Here is a 14,621-nt window from a genome sequence, read left to right on the forward strand (position 1 = left end):
ACCCGTACCATACAAGACCCATCGCAGTGCATTTGGAAACTGGGGAAGCGTTTCAGGTGTTGTGAGACGTTGCATTAAGCTCCCGGCATCTGCTTGTCTTCTAGTGTTTGTGGGAGATTCTGCTCCTCTCCTGGGAGTTCTTTACTTGGATTATATATTCTTTTGGTTTGGAGAAATGTAACAGGGATTTTTATTCACTAACCTGTAAGTAGGTCCTTAAATTGGAGAAGTGGGGGGGGGGGGTTGATATTTTCTCTAAACATCGTACTGTGAGTAGCATAGTAGTGTCTAATGCATCTGAGGAAATAGACTGTAGTTTATGAAAGCTCATGCTGCCAACTTCTTTCTTTCAGTAGTAAGTCTCAGAGGTGCTACAAGCTCTCTCCACATACTGATTCTGCAGACTAACATGGCTATATCTTTGAATAGTAGTGGCTGTTCACTTAGAGCAGTGGTTCCCAGCCTGTGGGTCGGGACCCCCTTGGGGGTCAAATGACCCTTTCATGAGGGTTTCCTAAGACCATTGGAAAACACCTGTTTAATTACAGTTATGAAGTAGCAACGAAAATAATTTCATGGGTTTGGGTCTTAAAGGGTCATGGCACGGCATTAGGAAGGTTGGGAACCACTGACTTAGATGTTGCTAAACTTTTAAAACATGGTGATAGTTGGAAAGCAGACCTTCTATCTAGCACAACACCTGCATATGTGCCATTTTTCTTTATGTGTTAATACAAAATGCACATATAGACTGGCAGCCCTGTGCCCAGGGGGAAGTTGCATAGAGAAGCTGCATGGAAGTGACTTGCATCTTAGAATTATTTAACTGATAAATCCTACATGTGAGCAAGCCACTTCCATTTTTAACATGTGAAATGATCCCCGAATGAGCAAGAACCTGGAAGACAAACTTCAGATTAGTGCACTAAAAATGCATACAGTATAGCAAAGGTTCATAGTAAGGTAGCCAGTTAAATGTGTGTCTGTGTGTGCTATTATTATTTTAGCCTTAAAACAACAGATATAGTAGGCTTGGATGAAATCCAGGGTAGATGTATTATGTTTTGGACTGGTGGCTTGAGTGTGGTATCCACAAAGCTGTGAAGTCTATGGAGATTTTGTGCACACTGCTTTGCTCTCTGGGATGTGAGACGTGAGACTTCTGAATTTGAAAGAAGCAAACAGATTTGATGAAAACGTTCTGGTGGCTGCAGGCAACAGGGGCCATGGGTCTAGCCTCCCCCAGTTGTGTGTCTGCCTGCTAGAGATTGTTTTTGTTGATTTTTTACAATACTGAATAGCTTGAATTTCCCAGTTTCTATGTTAAGTTACCCTTATTAGGCTGAATCGCTCAATAAATCATCTAATTAAATTTAAGATCAAAGTGTCTGCTGTTATCAGTAACTATTTGGCTGACATGTCAGGCTTGTAATTACAAGAGTCTGATTTCATGGGTCTGTGATGTTCCACCTGCGCTGCATTTTTGTATGATAAGAGCAAAGTCCTTGTTCAAGCTTCTGTTTCAGACGATTAGGGAAATAAAATAAAAGCTACTTTCAAAGCTTTTGGAGTAAGTCAAAGAGGACGCTGTCAGTTACACAGTATCATGACTCTTGCCATTTTCTTGGGTACTCTTTGGTACTTTGCACGGCTTATACTAATATTTATGAACAGATGATGGTTAACCAAACAAGCCAGCACCGTGTCAGGAATGTATTCGTAAGTGCGCTGATAGAATGTTCTGCATTTTAAAGAGGTGGCTGTAACAGTACTTGTTTTAAAAGTAATTATTAAAAATCTTCAGAACTGCTATGATGATGTATCCAATTAGATTATTCCGCAGGCATGGTATTGCTATGTTTGTTGTACAGGAAGAAAAGGAAAAGAATGAGTGGAAAGGCAACAGTGGCACTCTAAAAACTGTTCACTCTGTTGGCCATGAACTCTGAATCTCATTTGTCAAATTGCAGTGTCAGATTTCCCCAGGTGCGTACTGCCTGAAGAGCAGTCATTTGCCTGTGCTCACCTACCTGCCTTCTGAGCCACTCAGTACCTTGCATTCTGTGCATCTTTACTTGTGGGGCAGGCTATAGGATACATAGGAATCTCACCCATGGGGGGGGGGGGGCGGTTGGACGTCCACTGATCTGTACCCCTTGAATTCCCACCAGTGCACTAAGGTAAACAACAACAAAAGCTGACAGGGGAAACTGCTGACAGAAGGAAAACAGAGGTTTATAGTTGAGCTTGCTATATTTATGTTACCGTACTAAAAGGTTCTGATGATTCTGAAACAGTGCCTTGAAAGAGATAAACATAAATGTGGAACATGACCCAGTCATGTACTGGTGATCTTTTTGCAGAACACTCAGTAACTTCAAGATTCTGCTGGCACCTTGATCCATCTGATACCATTCTCAGCACAGTCTTTGTTACTTTGCTGCACGTTTTTAACACTTTAAATGGTTTTTAGCCAGCGCACTCCCAGATGAGTCTCCGTGCAATTTGGAGCATTTGAAAACGACTTATTGGCTGGATGATTTCAATGTCTGTAGTTTATTCGCATAGCCATGTTAGTCTGGATCAGTACACAAAGGGATCTTTTTTAGTACCTTTTAGAGTAACTGGGGGAAAGAGGTTGCTTCTGATGAAGTAAGCCCAGACTACAAAGGTTTATGCTGCAGACTTCTTTCTCTCCATCTCAAAGTTGCTACAAGATTCTTTTGCATGATCACAGAAACAGTACCATAGGATTTTAGCCTTACAAGCTAGACTTAAGTCTGGAAATAAGGACCAAGATCAGAGAGCTGTAATATGCATAACTTTGTGGTTGGGTGCCCTGCCATCTCCTTTTTGAAAGTCCAACTAAGCTAAATGCAGTGGTGGAGAACTGTGGCCAGCTGTATGTTGTTGGACACTAGGTGACATCCATCCCAGCTGTCGTGGTTAATGATAATACATTATGGAAAATGAGAGTCAAACCACATCTGAAGTGCCAAGGGTTTTCCACCCATAGCTTAATGGGATACTTCTAGATGAGTGTACCTTGGCTGAAATCCTATCTGAGTCTACTTGGAAAATGCAGTTGGTCCTTTGTATTCACAATTCTGCATCCATGGATTCAACCATCAACAGTTTGAAAATATCCCCCTTCCCCCCCTCCAACAAATCCAGAAAGCAAATCTTGATTTTTGCCATTTTATATAAGGAATACCATTATACTACACCATTATATATAATCAGACTTGAGCATCCATGGTTTTTCATATCTATGAGGGAGTCCTGTAACCAAACCCCAGCAGATATCAAAGGCCCATTGTAATTCTAAATGAAATGAAAGGAATGCTAAGTGGTTCTGTTTTGTTCTTTCAGTAAACTTCGTAACAATCACTGTGCTTTTTCTATAGCTTTGAATTCCAAGGTTAGATATTACCAATTGTTCCTGCTTACATTGGTGTGATTACTCCTCTCTAGAAATTGGAAACCCTGTCAAGCCATCTTGTTTCATTCTTGTATTTTGCTTCCAAATCAGTACATTTGTAGGTAGCCTTCATAACTAAGTTTTCCTGAATCTGACAGTTAGTTAAAGGTGTTGTTATTTCTCTTCTTTTTTAGTGACTATACACACACTAGCTTTTTTCTTTTTGTGGTGGGGAAAAGGATACTGATACTCAGTCCAAGAACTACTTTAAGTTTTCAGATTTGCATAGCATTCTGGTCTTATAACCAGTTGTGGTAGGTTGTCTTTAATGATTCCTGCAACCTTTCACCTTTATCTTAACTGTTGCAAGCTTATTACATGGCACAATAATACACATTAAACTGTTGCCTATAGCTCTCATTATTAAAAATTATAACTTAAGTATTGCTTGTCACTATGGACTCTATTAATCTTCAATAAAAAAATTAAGCTGCTTGTAGCACAGATTGCTTTAGAAGCAACTTTATGTTTGGAGTTGAGCTGCATCATGCTAGTTACTGTGTGTTATCTTTTTGAAACTTGTTTTCCAAGGCAAGAAAACAAGACACTGTACAGTTTGATTCTGGCCCTAATGAATGTATCATGACAGCCTTACTCAGTACATGATTACTTTAGAAATCCTTCCTGAGTCCCATGTAGCTTCTTAGTAAGGATACATAGTGTGTGTTCAAAGAACAGTGCTGCATAATGTACCTTTTGAAGCATAGAGAAGTGCTTCTGGCAGCAGAAGCAAGCTTGCTACATAAGTATTCTGTGGCAATCCATATGGCCTGAGTATAAATGTGGTATGATACATGTTGATGAGTATTGTTACAGAAGTTGGTGGACTAGATTGTGCAGTTTAGTATGTGTTAGTATACCATTTGTTACAATGGCTTCTCCGATTCACATTTTTTAAAAATTGCCATATATACTGCAAACCCAAACTTTTAACACTTGCTTTCCTAGGATAACAGTATTGATTTCTCTCTTTAAAAAATAAATGGTTCCACTTTCAATGCTGGAAATTACTAATAGAAGTAGATTTGTGGATTCTTGAGAAAGTGAAAAGGAAATTCACATAATAGCATAGTGCTATTAACTTCACAATATGAAGTGATATTAGTTGTAGTTTGAGCAAAACGGTTTTAACGGGATTGGTACCATCATGTAGTAGCAATTTAACTTTGTTGGATTGCCCATTGCAAATCTTGAGGAGGATTATGGTCAAGTCACATTATATTGCTTTTCATTGTATGAGTGTCTAGAACTTTTCTGAGTAGAATACTAAGTTCTGTAGTAATACTTTAAGAAATCTAACCTGAAATCCTCTTTGCATTTAGTTATGAAAAGTCTCCATTGTACTTACTGGACTTGTTTCTGTGCATGAACAAGGTCGTACTACACATGTCTGATAAATTTCAGCTCACTTAATTTTTGGTTGTTTCTTGTTCCCTGTTTCATACAAATAGTTTATGATTAAAATTGCATAAAGGTTGGGACAGAGATTCTTACATCTTGTATAAAATGGCCATGTGGGGACAGGGATAAAGGGCAATAAAAGAACTTAGACTACATAAGTAGAGAAAACAAGCAGTTGACAATAGGATATCACAGACTAAAATTCACATGTAGAGTATGTGCTAAAGTTGTTTCCAAGTTCTGCTTCCTTTTTTTTTCTTTTCCTTTTTTTCTTTTTAGGTCTAGCAAGGGTAACTGCTGAATTATCAGTAAAATGTAGTACTGTTGGTTCTGTTGTATAAAAGAAAGAGTAGGTCTTGCTTGTGTGGTTCTCGTTCTCCACCCATCTGCAGCTCTGAGAAATGCACTTTTTCAAGATCAGAAGTAAAGTTTCAGCATTAACATCAGACTTTCAATATCATATTCAGTACATTTACATTAGCAATACATGTTAAATTTTAAAGAGCTATATAAATATTATTTGTACTAAATATCAAACACTTAAAATACATTAAAAACCAAAATACAAAAGAGTGATACCTTAATTGGTCAAGCAAAATGCATAAAATACATCATGCATGCCTTTGAAGCTCCAATGGCTTCCTCGACAGGGAAAAGATGATTGAAATTCATACAGAAGAAGAAAAGTGATGTTGGCCAAAATACAACAAAATCTCAAAAGAGTGATACATTTATTTGGTTATTAGACAACCAAAATGCACAGGCTAAATAATGCAAATCGAATCTCTGCTAGCTTCTTTATCAGTCAGAAGATGTTGAACCTCATACAGAATAAGGAAAATGGCAGTGGGAGAGTCACAAGTCTGCATTTTTATCAGATGTTGCTTCTGTTGTAATGTAGTTCTGAAGCAATGTCAGTGCAGGCAAATGCCACTCCTCTTCTTAGCCATGTGGGGACATGGATAAAGGGCAATAAAAGAATGGTATCAAAATTTCAACTCCATTAGCAACATAAAAGTAACTTCCCTTGAGATCCAGGATTGTTCCTGTCTGATACAAAGCTAACAGCTGCTTTTCTAGACAGCGAACATTGAATTTCACACGCCCCTGTCCTGTTACATCTGGAAAAACCTCTAGGTGATGTGTAGATAAAACTTACAATTGTAGTTTAAAGGAAAGAGGTTTTCTTTTATTGGAGGTAAAATAAGAGTTAAGTCCCAGTACATTAGCTCCCTCTTCCTAAAGTTTTCTGTTACTAATGGAGTTGAAATTGTATTATCTGTCTTTCATGCTGGGGAAAGCCTACCCACCCCAACTCTTTGTCAGCAGTTATTTAAAAAGCAGCAAAATGGTTATGACTATACATCTACCTTCTGTATATGGCCTTCTCTTCTTCCTAGCCACCTTTTAGATGGTAGCAATACCACTCTGCAGGAAATGTGGTCTTACCTGAATAGTAAAGTCATGTTCATCTGCAAGCACTCAGTACAAATATTACTGTAGTTCAGTCAGTACTTGGGACATGCTTTTTTGTACTTTGATGTTTTAATCTTATTTGGAATGCATATTTTTTTAGTCTTGTTACTTCTCTCAGATTTCTATTTTAACATAGTACATTTGATAGAGTCTAGATATAATGTTCTCCAAAATGCAGGATTTTGTAGTCCATTGTCCCTTCCTTCCATTCTTCTTTCTTTGAGAGAAATCATAATTTGCCACTTCATTGGAACTGACAAATTATGGTTTGCAAATCTCACTCATGGATTGATCCTAGTTTCAAGTCATGGTTTGCAGAATGCAGTCCTAGTTGGTCCCTCAGATTGAATGGCAAGCTGTTTTGCTCAGACTAGGTGGGGGGGGGGGGGAGGGAATGGCCATTTGAGGGGGGAAAGTCATGGAAGAGATCAAGAATCCTTGAAAGTTTATTTAGGTTTTCAGTGATCTAAAGATCAAGTCAGGAATAGTGCAAAAATGATCCTGTTTCAATTTGGGTCAAACCAAATTTAGTTTTCAAAGTACTGTTGGGTAACCACAGCAAATAGGAGGGAACTTCTGTAGATAGATTTAATATTTCCATTTTATTTATTGGAGTCTTAAACTTAATTTAAAGGACTTTTGACTTAATTCAGATTTTAATAGTATGATTAATTGTGTGTGTGTGTGTGTAGTGATGGTTTTTGGGGGGTTAATACTGGAAACTATCTTGCATCTCACCCACCTGTCAATCAAGCAATAAAATAATTAGAATCATAGAGTTGGAAGGGTCATCCAGTACAACCCCTTGCCATGCGGGAACACACAAACAAAGTACCCCTGATAGATGGCCATCCAGCCTTTGTTTAAAGACTTCCAAAAAGACTCCATCATTCTACAAAGGAGTGTATTCCACAGTCAAACAGCTCTTACTGTTAGGAATTTCTTCTTAATGTTGAGGTGGAATCTTTCCCTGTACCTTACATCCATTGCTCCAGGTCCTATTCTCTGGGAATTCTCAGTAAAAAACAAGCTTACTCCATCCTCAATGTGACACCCCTTCAAATCACTTCTAAACCTTCTTTTCCCAAGCTACACATACCCTAAATTTACAGTTATTTGTAGTTTAGTTATTGAAAAGACATTGAAATGAGCACTACTTGAGAGAACTGTGGCTTGTGTATGAGTGCGACTCCTACTGCCGGCTTCACTTTCATCGGAGCAGAAGGCTAGTTAGTCTGTTGTTTTTTTTTCATTGAAAAAATTAAAATATGCAACTAGAACAAATGGTGTACGAAATCTTAGTGAAAGGCAGCTTCATTGGGAGAAAAGGGGAGCAAGCACGTAGGGTATTGTAGATGAGATTCTAACAATAAATGCAGTGTAGATGAGATACTACATCTGCTCTTTGTAGTTTCACAAAACAAATATACAGTGAAGCTTGGATTTCCACTTGCTTAAGAACTAGAAAAGATCCTAAAATGTAAAGATATACAACTGTGCATGAAAGCTAGAATTGTACAAGCCATTGTATTCCCTATTACCATGTATGGATGTAAGAGCTGGACAATTAAGAAAGTGGATAAGAAGAAAAGCTATTCATTCAAAATTGGTGCTGGAGAAGAATGCTGAGGATACCTTGGACAGCCAAGAAGTCAAACAAATGGATCCTAGAACAGATCAAACTAGAAATCTCACTGGAACCCAAGATGCGTAAACTAAGGTTGTATTACTTTAGCCACATCATGAAAAGACACAACTCATTGGGAGGGGAAAATGCTAGGTGGAAGGAAGCAGTAAGAGGGAGGCTGGATGCTAAATGTATGGACACTATAAAAGCGGTCATGAGTATGAATTTCCAGGAACCAAGCAGAGCAGTGGAGGACAAGGGAGTTTTGGAGATGTCTCATCTACAGGATAGCCATGGATGGATAACAAGAACAGCAAAATCATCTTTGAAATGGATGGGCTTAAATCAGAATAACCTTGTTTTAATTGGCTTGTGTACCATAGTCCTAATCAGTCACCCATTTCCAAGTGATTTACCTTATTACCATCTGATACTTGTCCATTAGCATATGAGAAGAGTGGGTCTCAATCTGTTCCCCAGCTGACAGATACGATCATCACCCATGGCTGACAACAGCTGGTATCCTAATAGGGACCAAGACATCTATTAGCATGAGGATACTCAGTTCATATGTGTTCTGGGTCTAGTCTTAGTACATGTTTTATGGGATTGTGATAGAACATTGGCATTCAGAAAATAAAATTTGTCTTGTAAACACAGGCATACTTCAGTTAACAAAACCTCTAACAAAGACAATGCTTTTTACAAAGCTCTTTTTATACCCGACCAGCCCCTTTTTCCTCTTGTCTTCTATTTAGTTGGAAGGTTTTCAGTAGCATCTAGATTGGGAAGAATTTAAAGAGGAGCTAGTGAATGACAGACTTTGGGTGTCAGATTGCAGCAGCATGGATGCAGTAAAAAAAACAATAAACGAAGTTTGAGCTGGTAAAGATTGGGATTCTGCAGTAGCTTGTCCTACTGTAGCTATATGTGTCTGCCTACAACAGGCAAGAGTAACGGAAGCTTCTTCCAGAACTCATTAGTGAGTGTGTATGAACAAAAAAGAGAAAAGGAAAAGGTAGAAAGCAGATAAGTCTGCCTCACCAGCTACCCAGAGCCTGTTAAATTGTATAAATATAAATTTGGCCACCAAAATGGAAATCATAAAAAGTGATGGCTGGTGTAAGAATAAAGTGTTGTGAACTTAAAGCAACACCTGGTTGTTTTTTCCCCCACATGTATATACTGTTAGTTTAGAATAAATTCAAGCTCAAAAAATCCTAAATTAAATGTTATCAAACTTAATATAAATACTCAAGATAAGATACAGTTTGGAAAAGGACTTCTAATAAATCCATAATTCTTTAAATATAACACCATTTTAAAACAGTCTTGTTTATAAATCTTTTCTGGCACTCCCTTGAGGTTGCTTTCTCTTAAGACTAGAGAGAGCACAAGAGCAGGGCTTGGCAGCTAGGTGAGGATGAGGTAGGGATTTTCATTCACATGTGTGACACTGTCACTTCTCAGCATACCAGAAGTAATACTGCATAAATTTTACTTGCTATTTTGGCGTGGTTTGAAAAGCATGAAAAGAATAATTTTGGGGATTCAGAGAGATTAGTTTTTTTAAAAAAAGTTATTTACATTCAGAAGGGATCTCAGTTACATACGATAAAGTTCCACTATAACAGAAGCAGGAAAATAAAAACACAAAAAGAAGAAAAGTAGCCCCATTAGCAATTAGTTTCTTTAAAAGGTGATCAAGTGTCCAAATATAAGTCTGTTTGTACATTTTGCCTATATGTATTCTTTCAAATATTGCAAGCAGTGTTAAATGTTCTAGTCATTGGATCACAGGTGAAGGAAAATAAATTTCCAGGAATGAAGTGTCAGTCTTTTAGCACTCATAAGTGGAAATGAAAATCCACTTCCATTGGCCATTTTTTAATTTGCAAGAAGCAAGTAAATAATGCAAAACATCATGCACATTCCTGAATATGAAGGAACTTCCTTACACTAAATTTACTCTTATGATTACTTCCTCCCAAAATGTAGTTATTATGGGACAACTCCAAAACATATGCTTTGGAGAAAGTATTGGTAGTATTGTATCTCCAAGAGAGATTTAGAAATCCCTTTATTGAATCAATACTGTGGCAACCAGTCTACTCAAAAGTGCAATCTCTGCTGTTTAAGATGTTGGGTGCATCTACATTGTAGACATAATGCAGTTTAACATCACTTGGAAGTGTTGTAGCTCCATCCTACGGAATCCTGGGCTTTGTAGTTTTACAAGGTCTTTAGCCTCTGGTTTTTGCTGACGATGCTGCCCTCGCCCATATGGAAGCAGCTCTGCAGCGCCTAACATCTGCTTTGCAACAGCTGCAGAGCTCTTTGGGCTGGAAGTCAGCTTGAAGAAAACGGAAGTTCTCTACCATTGTGCAACTCAGGAAGAACACTACCATCCCCACATCACTATAGGCAAATCTGTGCTTAAGTCTGTTCAGCAGTTCACCTATCTGGGAAGCATCATCTCCTCAGATGCCAAGATTGATGAAGAGATCGATCACAGACTAGCAAAAGCATATAGTGCATTTGGAAGGCATTTGGAAGGCTTCACAAAAGAGTGGAGTAACAAACACTTGAGACGAAGCACCAAAATCAGTGTGTATTGAGCCATTGTACTGTCTATTCTCTTTTATGGGTCTGAAACATGGGTCACCTATCGCCAACACCTACAACTCCTCGAACGCTTTCATCAGCGCTGTTTACGCACAATTCTAAATATACACTGGACTGACTGTGACAAATGTTGCTGTCCTTGAGCAAGCAGGGATCACCAGCATTGAGGCCATGCTATTGAGGATGCAGCTGTGCTGGGCAGGACACGTTTCTAGGATGAAGGACCATCACATCCCAAAAATAGTATTCTACGGTGAACTCACCACGGGTCAGCGTAAGAGGGGCGCCTCGAAGAGATACAAGGACTCCCTGAAACAACATCTCAGGCTCGGCCAAATTGATCACCAATGATGGTCCGCCCTGGCCTCGCATCGGGAGGCATGGAGACGCACTATCCACGATGCTGCAGCCTTTTTTGAAAGCTCATGCCAAACGAGTCTCAAACAGAAACGACAGTGCAGAAAGAACCACAACCTGGAAACATCACCCAAGGAGACTTTCTGCTGTGCTTTCTGCAACCGGACTTGTTTATCTCAGATCGGCCTTTTTAGTCATCAACGCGCTTGTAGAAAGCGCGGGATGAGTCCTTCCTGAATCTTCGTTCACAAAGTAAAGCCAGAGAGAGAGCCTCTGACAAAGAATGCTGTTGCCCCACAGAACTACAAACCCCAGTATTCTGTAGGCTAGAGCTATGACAGTTAGGTGGTGTCAAACTACGCTATTTCTACAATGTAGATGCACTGTCGTTGGAGGTCTATAGCCATACTACTTATAGGTCGAAAAGTTGATGGCCATTGATTAGTCAGAATTAGATATTTCCCTTCTCTATTTCTTGCTATTTCATGCTGCAATCTTCACACATATTTATTTATAGATAATTGATATATCTAGATGGATAGATATAAATTATTGGTATGGATAATTGGTTAGCCTCAGTTAATGTCTCTAAATTTAAGGAAACCTCACATGCACTTAAAGCTGCATGGCCAAATCTTGATTGTAACAAATGTTTCAGTTGTAGATATTGGCATTTAGCTGATAAGAGTAATTTAAACTGCTCTTGCAAAATTGAAAAAGGTATAAACCCACCATCAACACCAAGCATCTGGTGTAAAGAAAGAATCCCATTATTAGCTCACACTTGCCATAAAAATGTTTCCTTACCATTTCCTTTTGAAATCTGGATCTCCTCATAAAGTCACTTTGGCATAAGCATATGGGTCAAATTGCAGTTGGTGAGACAATATTTGGCACACAGTTCTAAATGCTGAAAATGTTGGCAAAACACTGTCCTTGTGAGAACTACCATCCATTTATAATAGGAGTGCCAGAATTGACGACTCCAAGACTAATCATGGTGGATTACTTAATTGAAGTGGATATGTCCAAATATTAACATAAAATAAAAGATATGGTATGTAAGGTGATCTGGGAGGCTGAACCCTCCTCTTCGATTAAAATTTGCATTCTAGAAGGAGATTGATTGATTGATTGATGATTTACGGTATTTATACCCCACTCTTCAGCCCTAACAGCTCTGAGCAGCTTAGAGATAGTTATTCAGATGTTTCCCTGCCCTCAGACTTATAATCTAAAAAATAAGATGGGCCCCAGCTCTACTAAACAATGCATGTAGTTTTTAAAAACACTTGCAAGGTATAAGTAGAGGAATTCCATTAACAACATTAACAATTCTATGCATAACATCAATTTTAATCACATTTGCCTTACCCCACAGAGTCATCTCTAAATCTTGTGCAATATGTTTACTTATATTAAGATTAATCATCTGAGATAAGTCCCTAGGAATAATTACATCCAAACAAGTAATAGAATTTGGGCAGTATTGAAACTGCCATGCTTTAAATATGCTGGAGTTGTCTTGTCTCCTACTAGCAATATTTCTAACTTGGACCAATTGATTGAATAGAACAAAAAACTGGAAAGCATGTATTCATGGTAGAAGAGATAAAGGAAACTAAGTCCCTCATGGTGTTAGTCCAAAAACTTTATTATGGACTTTTTAAGATAATAAAGTTTGTGGACCATCAACAGCACACAGGATTTCGTTTCCTTCATCCCGATTAATTGAATACCCAGATATTTTACTGAAATTATTAACCAACTGCATCAAAACAGGGATCTGTTGCTGGGGCTTTGAAATGAACAGCAATAGTTCATCTGCAAAAAGGACATTTTCAAATTCTAAGTGGACAATCCACAAATCCATTGATCCTTGAAAGTTGACTGATAGGACATGCTAAAGGTTCTAAGGACAAGTTCAGTATTAAAGGAAACGATGGACATCCCTGCCTTGTATCCTGTTTCAATGTTTTGTAAAAGAAGAAAAATGAATTAATGAATTAAAAAGCATTGGTCATAACCTGTGCTCTTGGTTCAAATATAAAAAAAAATATCCATTTAAAAAATATTTTACAAAACCCAAAATTAGCCAATACTGTGAAAATAAATAGACAGTAAGTTTTATCAAAGGCCTTCTCATCATCTAAATAAATAATGGCTTGCTGATCAATTCTGAGTTTCAAATAGAGCCACAACCAAATACAGTTGGCCCTTCTTATACACGGATTTTTTATACACGGATTTAAGCATACATGGTTTGAAAATGTTCCAAAAAAGTATAAATTTACCTTGATGTTCCATTTTTTATTAGGGACACCATTTTGCTATGTCATTATACTTAATGGGACTTGAGCATACACGGATTTTGTTATACACGGGGGATTTTGGAACCAAACCCCAGCGTATAACAAGGATCCACTGTATTACCAGCTCCCTGCCTGTGTTTGATAACATCTACTAGTCAAGACTTACCAAACATGGAATGACTTTTTGAAATCTGTTAGATAAAATAGCTGTCAACATTTTGATATCAACATTAAGTAAAGATTTATAAAGTGATAGTCAGAACAGCCAGTATAATTCTCAGAATTTAACCACCATATTTGTGGATGATTTTGTTTGTTGTTGCTTTGTCCCTTCAAGTTGTTTCCAACTTATGGTGACCCTAAGGCAAACCCTATCATGGAATTTTCTTGACAAGGTTCTTCACAGGGGGTTTGCCTTTGCCTTCCTCTGAAAGAGTGTAACTTTCTCAAGGTCACCCAGTGGATTTCCATGGTCTAGCCAGAATTCAAACCCAAGTCTCCAATCTAATGCTCAAGCCACTATTCCACATTTGCAAAATTCACCCCACGGGTACATTTGTGGGTGTTCTTTTTTAAAGGGAGGAACATCAGGGGCTTTGTGGAGTCCTTCACAGTGGCGAATGATAATTGGTGATTCTGTTTTTACCAAAAATCTTGGGGCTTGAAACCTTGGTCACTGGTCTTTAGCAGGAAATGATCCTTTGCATGTTACTAGTTGGTGAAGTGGAGGTTTCACAGGGCCCTTCCTGTATTGTGGGATGTTTTTCCTACTTGCTCCCCTGTTCATTGAGGTATGATTTGTAAAGGGGTAGAAGCAGCAAAGAAAGAAAGATGGCTAGTTTGTGACTTTTATGTTCATTTAAAAACATTTTAAAAGCCCCTTGGAGCTTTCCAAGTTACTTACATTAATAAGAAATCTCGACTTATTTATAAGATGATCAGAAGTGATTATCAAGGTGTCTCAACCAAGGGCCTAAACAAAGTTAAATGTTTATCAGATTTTTCCTTTAGTTATAAATAGCTTAGTATAGAATCTACCTTTCCCCAGTCTACCAGCCTCTGGGTGTTTTGGACTCTCAGTTCTCAATTCCCACAGCCTCATCCAGCAGCGACAGTGGTCAGAGTAATGACAGCTGTAGTCCAGAACATATGTAGGGCACCAGGCTGAGAACACCAGTCTAGTACGTACTCTGCCCAAAAGGAGGAAAAGAAGCTGACTACAGAATTATAAAGAAAGGAAAGCCATGACTATTAACTATGTGGTGATGCAGTTTATTCCTCCATTACCAGTTTGTCACACTAAATGTGCTGGAAGCATACGGAAGTGTCTTCGTGCTTAGAA

At 38.3% G+C, this 14,621-nt stretch overlaps 1 protein-coding gene across 2 annotated transcripts in view; it reads left to right on the forward strand.

Annotated features, from left to right (window-relative positions):
• MAN1A1 (mannosidase alpha class 1A member 1) overlaps positions 1 to 14,621 on the forward strand; it is a 68,667-nt gene that overhangs the window by 1,927 nt on the left and 52,119 nt on the right. Inside the window, exon 1 of one of the 2 annotated variants that reach the window (XM_089530488.1) lies at positions 7,436 to 8,078. The exons of the other annotated variant lie outside the window; for it this stretch is intronic. The gene's annotated coding sequence lies outside the window, so the exon portion shown is untranslated. Of the gene's footprint in view, positions 1 to 7,435; positions 8,079 to 14,621 lie in introns of those variants that run through there. 2 annotated transcript variants of the gene reach the window in all.

The sequence above is a fragment of the Sceloporus occidentalis genome, unplaced genomic scaffold (assembly GCF_023333645.1).
Source record: "Sceloporus occidentalis isolate IW3139 unplaced genomic scaffold, rSceOcc1.0.p SCAF_6, whole genome shotgun sequence".
In the NCBI taxonomy this organism is placed as follows: Eukaryota; Metazoa; Chordata; class Lepidosauria; order Squamata; family Phrynosomatidae; genus Sceloporus; species Sceloporus occidentalis.